The sequence below is a fragment of the Lolium rigidum genome, chromosome 7 (assembly GCF_022539505.1).
Source record: "Lolium rigidum isolate FL_2022 chromosome 7, APGP_CSIRO_Lrig_0.1, whole genome shotgun sequence".
Taxonomy (NCBI): Eukaryota; Viridiplantae; Streptophyta; class Magnoliopsida; order Poales; family Poaceae; genus Lolium; species Lolium rigidum.
This window is the reverse complement of record NC_061514.1, coordinates 320106027-320113883: the sequence shown is the minus strand read 5'-3', so window position 1 is coordinate 320113883 and position 7857 is coordinate 320106027.

The following is a 7857-nucleotide window of genomic DNA, read 5'->3' as shown; positions in this document are numbered from 1 at the left end:
GAGGTGGAGTGGGAGGTGAAGGTGGAGGTGGAGGCGCGGCAGCCTGGCCGCGACCGGCGTTGCTCATGGTGGATCTGCTGGAGGCTGGCACTACGGCAGCGGCGGCTAGGGTTTGGGGTGGAGATGAGATGCTCGCACCCCTGTTTATATAGGTCGGATGCAGGGCGACGGCCGCGCCACGCGTGGCATCGCCATTACTACGTGCGCAGAGGTAGGCGACGGCCGCGCGGCACGCGAGGCATCGCCATTTACGCGGCCGCAGACTGCCGAAGCGACGCCTCGGTGCCAGTATGCGGCGAAGAAGACGCATCGACGCAGGGTCGCTGCCAGGTGGGCCAGACAAAACGTCCGCCAGACGCGAGCGGACACTTTCCGCGTCCGCCGAGCGTTTGCCAGAGACGCATCCCAGGCACATATTTGGGCCAGGTTTGCGTCTCCGCGGACGGCACGGTCACTTTGCGTCGCCCCGCTGGAGGTGGTGCCAGACGCATTTCCGGTCACGGCGGACGAAAACGGTCGCTCAGCGACCATTTGCGTCGCGCCGCTGGAGATGCCCTTAATAACAATTCCACGTCGAATTCTTGGAGTTTGGGGCTTTTTATGCGGCTCGGTGGGGGTACCGGTGTGGAAACAACATCCCCAAATAGAGGATGTTGTGCTGACGCCTCCCATACGGCAATGCCAGCGCCTCTACCGGCGTCTATTTCGGGGACGCCAGTGGATATGCTCTAACCGCGTCCTCCAAAGGGATTTGGGGCGCGCCGGCAAAAAAACGTTCCCAGCTGTGTGCCCCAAAGCCTCTTTTTATCCGGCGCGGCTCAATACGGTGACAAGGAAAAGCAGGGCGGGCTCCCACCTGTCGGCGACTATTTCTATAACCGTTGGTTCGCGCCTTTTATTTCTCGTTGCGCCTTCCCTCCCGCGCCTCCCCCCGTCCGCCGCCATTGGATTTGCCGCCCGTTTCGACGGCGGATCTCTTCGGAGAGTCGGTACCGTCGTCGCGACTGGCTCTCTCGCCGGCCTTTTCGCCGCTGCCACTTCGCCAGCGCGTCAAGAACGCGGCATCAAATCCTCACCTCCGCGCACACAAGGTGTTCGATGACTTGTCAGGTAGGCGCGATTGGCCGCTGATCGTTGCTTCGTCTGTCATGGCGCAATTTTAACCATTAATTTTGCTTCAGTCATGGATAGCGATGACGAGATGCTTGTTCGACTGCTGGAGGACGAGCAAACCTTCGACGATGACATCCGGGAGCATTTGTATAGTTGTTTTATTGTTTGTTGTATTTTAATTTGAAAAAATCTCGAAAACATATTTATCTGTATGCTATATTTAATAAATGGTTGTGTTTTCGAAAACCTTATAAAAAATTTAGGGCGACGTTTGGAGGACGTGGCTGGGAAGCGACGTCTCCAAACACGGAACGAACAAAACACGTCCCCAAACGCTCGATCCGGCACCGTTTGGGGGGGGGGGGCGCGGTTGGAGATGCTCCAAGGCCACCTTCAACGGGCCATCACAAAGAGACACAATGAGACTGTTTCTAGTGCTACAAGAATTTTAATGGGAACCACCCAACCAAGCTGCCTGTAATGAAGTTTGGTCGTACTCCGATACAGACTCAGAGGTTTACATCAGCTTCCAAGGCGGGCAATAACGATCGGCCAAGGATAAGAAGTGCTTGATGTCTACGGGTGCTTCTATTCTTGTAGACAGTGTTGGGCCTCCAAGAGCAGAGGTTTGTAGAACAGCAGCAAGTTTCCCTTAAGTGGATCACCCAAGGTTTATCGAACTCAGGGAGGAAGAGGTCAAAGATATCCCTCTCAAGCAACCCTGCAATCACGATACAAGAAGTCTCTTGTGTCCCCAATACACCTAATACACTTGTCAGATGTATAGGTGCACTAGTTCGGCGAAGAGATACTGAAATACAAGTAGTATGAATGAATATGAGCGAGTAGTAACGGCGCCTGGAAAAGTGCTTGCTGGCGTGCAGTTGATGGTAGTAATATTGCGGGAAGTAAAGATGCGGTAAAACAGTAAACAAGCGATGATTGCAGTATTTGGAAACAAGGCCTAGGGATCATACTTTCACTAGTGGACACTCTCAACATTGATCACATAAATAAATAAGTTCTCTTCCTTTGTGCTACATATACTCTTGTTTGATAATGAACACCATTCGTTGTGTAGGGCTACAAGAGCTCCCTCAAGCCGGAGTTAACAAGCGCCACAACATTCGGCATTCATATTTAAGTAACCTTTAGAGCATAATAGATCTTTGCAATTTAAACCGAGTACTAACATAGCATACACACTGTCACCTTTACACTATGAAGGGGGAATAGATCACATCAATACTATCATAGTAATAATTAACTCCATAACCTACAAGAGATTATGATCATAACCTACGCCAAGTACTACACGATGCACATACTCGTCACCATTACACCGTGAAGGAGGAATAGACTACTTTAATAACATCACAAGAGTAGCACATAGACTAATAGTGATACAAAACTCATATGAATCTCAATCATGTAAGGCAGCTCATGAGATCATTGTATTGAAGTACATAGGAGAGAGATTAACCACATAGCTACCGGTACAGCCCTTAGCCTCGAGGGAGAACTACTCCCTCCTCATGGGAGACAGCAGCGTTGATGAAGATGGGGCGGTGGTGTCGATGAAGGAGCCTTCCGGGGGCACTTCCCCGTCCCGGCGGCGTGCCGGAACAAAGACTCCTGTCCCCCAGATCTTGGCTTCGCGATGGCGGCAGCTCTGGAAGGTTTCTCGTACCGTGGCTTTTTCGTATCGAAGATTTAGGTCAGGGAGCTTCTTATAGGCGAAGAGTGGGAGTCGGAAGGGCTACGGGGGACCCAAACAGTAGGGGGGCGCGCCCCCCTGGGCCGCGACGCCACCATGTGTGGTGGGCCTGTGGCTCTCCTCTGGCCCCTCTCCGGTGTTCTGGAAGCTTCGTGCAATTATAAGATGCTGGGCGTTGATTTCGTCCAATTCCGAGAATATTTCCTTACTAGGATTTACGAAACCAAAAACAGCAGAAAAAAGGAACTGGCACTTCGGCATCTCGTCAATAGGTTAGTTCCGGAAAACGCATCAAAACATCATAAAGTGTGAACAAAACATGTAGGTATTGTCATAAAACTAGCATGGAACATAAGAAATTATAGATACGTTTGAGACGTATCAGTCCCGCGTATGGGAGGCGTAATTTTTAGTTCGTTTGGTTTCCTGGCCTACTCCGCGTTGTCGCACCGCACGGTTCTTAAAGCATCCTCGGGCTAGGCCCTTGAGTAACGCCCGGTTCGGCCTTTTTCAACGAGTCACCCTCATTTCCGCACAAATTGACAACACCACGTTCCCGCAGAGCCACCGAGTGGAGATGGCAGAAGCTCGCGTGGAACGGCGAAAACTCAGCGGGAGGATCACCGCGCTCCAAATTTCACCACCGTATATAGGGGCGGCTCTCAGCACCAAATCCAAATCCCCAATTTCCCCCTATTTGAAGCTCATCCACCCTTGCCGATCTAGCGACATCGCCGGCTCTTCCTCACCTGCACGGTCGGTGAGGCTGGCGACAGCGACGTTGGCTGTGGAGGGGGCTTGGCGTCTTCTTTCTCTGCGTCGATGACTCCGGTTGTCGTAAGCTTTAGCAAACCCTAGCCTTATATCTAGATCTTTTGGGTACACAAGGGGATCTGATAGAATCCATCGTAGGCCATTCCTTCAGCGACGGTCGATGCCCGCATCTTTGCTAGGGTCCCCTGCTTCCCCGATCTCGGTGCTGCGTGTGGCTCCTATGACTGTAAGGCTACTCTTTCTTTTCTCGTACTTCATTGATGTGGTAGTGCTAGTTTATTGATGTGCTAATGCTTAAGGATGTGGATGTGGGAGTGACAGTCCATTGATGTGCTAAGGCTTAAGGATGTGGGGATGGTAGTGGTAGTTCATACATGTGCTAACGCTTAGCTACGTTCTTCTGGTGTTTATCATGTAGGCAATCATATCATTGGACTCCCCTGATCTTTCGGCTTCAACCATCAATGCTCATTGTTGTCTGTTTGCAAACAAAATACCATGGTTTGGCAACCTACGCTTTCAGAGTATGTGCCTGGGATTCAAAGAGAGGCCTAGATAAAGAATGCCCAGAGTTTGTGCCGAAACGCTTGTCTGTTCGCTATGGCGAAGGGCGGTGGCAAGTGGTTCCGCCACGGTCACAACGACAACAAGGCAAGCGGGCCGGGCAGCGGTGACAATGCTAATCACAGGCTCTTCCGCATGCTCATGCCTAGGACGAAGCGGCCATATCACGTGCCTCGTTCTAAGGACAAGTGTACATCGAGGTGGAGACTGCCCGCCAGTACAGGGAGGTGGCATGCCCTTGCCGTGGTCGAACGTCCATCTGAACCAGGCTAGGGTTCATGTTCCAGTGATCCCAACGTGTGGGCTGCACATCGCCGTGAGATCTTGCGGCATAGGGCTTTTTGTCATCGGATCTGCTGGTGGCTCCGCCATAGAGGGCGCCCCGGGTGGCGCCAGTTAATTAAGGAGGAGGACGTCATGCTGGAGGAGTGGTCGGGGTACGTCTTCGCCACGGTGTGGCTAGGCCACCAAGACTGGTCGCAGTACGTGCCCCTCCCCTCGTCGCCCGCTGAGGCTGCCGCCGGCGAAGCCGGGCGACGCCGACGAAGGGGGCGGCGGGGCCCTAGCTCCCCTCGCGTCCCTATGTGCAGGCCTGGAGGGTGGCTGCCCATCTGGGTCTCGGGGGCTGGCGGCGGCGCGCGGCGGTGCAAGCTGGAGATGCGGCGGCGGTGCGAGCTGGTGATGCAGCGGCCTGGAGGTGCGGCGACGGCGGTGACGACCTACGGTGGCCGCATCTGCGGGCGCTGGCGGTGCCACGGGCTTGCCTGGCCCGAGTCTTCTGCGCCGGGAGGCGGCGACACGCCCGGCGTGGTGCTGCGCCGCGGTTGCCGGAGGTGCTAGATGCATCGGCCCCTTGGGCGGGCCCAATCTGGGATCTTTTTTCGGCTTGGAGGCTCGCAGCGGTGTGGTGGCGTTTGGGGGCGCGTCTTAGGGCGGTGGCTGGCCCGACGACGGTTGGCGACGCCGGCGTTTTTTGCGGCGCGTGGATGGAAGGCTTGTCCGTGGCTCGTTCTTGGGCCGCCAAGGAGGTTTCCATGTTGGCGGTGATCTTCGGTTTCCTTTCGCGGTGATGGCTGCCCAGGTTCGCTCTGGTTGATTTCGGCAACTAACTCGCGAGCAACGGTGATGATCTAGACGGCGGCTTTTGTCGCGGCGACGGGGAGCCTAGGCGTGGCGGTGGGAAGGACGCTTGATGATCGTCGGGAGAAAGGAGGGGGAGAGGCGTGGTGGTTGTGTCGGTCCTTGCTGGGCAGGCGTGAGGACTTAGACTCATCGCTAGGCGAAAGCCTTGTCTTGGCGGCTGGCCAGGACCAACGACGGTGACGCCCGTGGGCGCCGCATCCTTCTTGAAGTCGTCGTCGTAGCGGTGTGTTTTTGCTCCATCACCCGAGTTCTCCAGGGGAAAACCCTAGATCCCTTGCATGATCGGGCGTGGATGACGCTTTTGTGTCGCTTTGGCTCTTGAGGCCTCGCTTTGGACGACCACCGGTCATAGGGACCTATTCAGTGTTTTGGTGGTTTGGCGGAGGCGAGTTCGTCTTCGGCCAGGCGGGGCGTGGCCTTGGGGCCGGTGTGGTAGTTGGAGCGGTGGCTCCGGTTTTTCGCCTCCGCATATTGTGTTGAGGTCTGATGTCGACCTAGGTGGTCGTCGACCCGTGTGGAGCACACCCTCGGGGTTTGCGTGTGATGTTGTGTTGTACGGTTTTTCGACCAGTTTTCCCTCATAAACGGGCCAGCTCATAAACGGGCCAGCTCTTTTCTCCTATATCAATAAAATGCAAATCTTTTCCCCGTTTAAAAAAAATAAACTGGTCGCAGTACCGCGACCCTGACACTGAGTACGTCGAGGCACTGCCGTGGCTGCCGGGCATTTCCGCACGAGCCCTTCTTCCAGGACGCACGGAATTTGAATCGTCTGCGTGCTATTTTCTTCCAGCTGCTACTAGTTGTTTGCATCATACGGAGTGCTTCTCTCAGGCTGTCTCCGTCGCTTGCTCAGCCTCAGCCACCAACTAGTTCTTTTCTTGGCCGAACCATGCTGTTCCGGGCAGTTGCTCTGCATTCCTACTGGCTGATCTTTCAGTGTACTACTCGTATGTAGCTTTCACCGCGATATCTGGAGGCGATCTCGGGCATCTTCCGCGACACGAGGGTGCCCGGGGCAGCAGCCTTGGGTTTGACGGAGGAGGTGACCTCTTCTTCGCCGGAGAGGATCGCCTGTGGTTGGTGGTGGTGGATTTTTTATCTATCATCGCCAGCCGGCGGTGAGATGGAGGTGCATGAAAGCCGGCGATGGTGTCGCCGGTGGAGGGTTGGGTTGGCCAGCTCGGGATGGTCGCCGACGTGGGGGTCCGGCCTGAATAAAGGCGGCGGTCCTAGGGCCTCTCTTGCGTGAAGAGGAGGACCTACCGGAGGGCTGGACTCGTGATCTGGCCGGAGAGTTGAGTTCCGGAAGGCTCCGCCGGCGAATGTAACAGTGCTTTGCCTGGAGTTTGCTGGATCAGAGGTATTCGGTTGTGCGCACCCATGCGTTTATTCCGACCGTTTGGTTCTGGAGGGAGCGACGCGAAGCTCTTTTTCTGTGTTGACATCAAGTGACTATGGATCCATGATGAAAGTCGGAAAAAGAGAATTTCATGAAGGCCGGAGGGGAGGACTAGCTAAGGGAGGTTCAAGTCTCCGCGCTGTTGAGGGGCTTGCTTGGTGTCCGTGCTTCATAGCAGCGGTATGAAAGTGGGGGCGACAACACATCGGAAGCGCAGAGTCCTACCTTTCAGGGTGAAAATCCAAGGTCTGGGCCTTAACTGGTTGTGCCTGGCAGTGACCTTGGTGGAGGCATTGTTTTGAGAGTGGGGACTATCTTCAGGGTGAAAACCTAAGATCTTTGATCGGACGACGACGGTGTTGGAGCACTGTTCCCTTCTTGGAGGCGTCATTTTTTGGAGAGTCTGCAATTCAGGTGTTGTCATGGTGGTGGATGTATTGCTGTTGTTAGGTCCGTGATACTGTAGCGGGACTTTTGTTTTTTAGTTTTCTTTTCGTTTTTTTGGCTGTGTGCATCCGTAGTGCCATTAGGGTGGTGCGTTGTTGCAGAGACTGGATGTAATTGGTATCTCTCGATATTAATATATTCCCTTTATCGAAAAAAATGTAGCTTTCACCGGAAATGTTTGGGCACAAGAGGAACTAATGGAAAAAAGGCAAAAGGAAACTAGCGGTGGATCTGAAACCTGTTACGTAGAAGAACCACCATCGGTCGTTTCTTGAGTAAATTCCTGCCTAAGAGCATCTCCAGTCGCGTCCCCCAAACCGTCCCCCAAAGCGCGCCGGATTGAGCGTTTGGGGGACGTGTTTTGTTCGTGCCGCGTTTGGGGGACGTCGCTCCCCAGCCGCGTCCCCCAAACGCCGCCCCCAAACATTTAAAATAATTTTTTTAACACATAAACCATTTATATCAAATGTAGCATATGAAAAAAAATGTTTTCGAGGATTGTTTTCAAATTAAATTACAACAAACAATAAAACAAGTAATCAAATATAATAAAAAGGGCTAGATGATACATCAAGGTGCCACGGTATTTCCTTTGATCCTCCACAAATGCTCAACGAGATCAGCTTGAAGTTGCTCATGCACATTGCTCGTCACGGATCTCTGCGTGCATGACCACAAAATCAGCAAAATCTGCAGG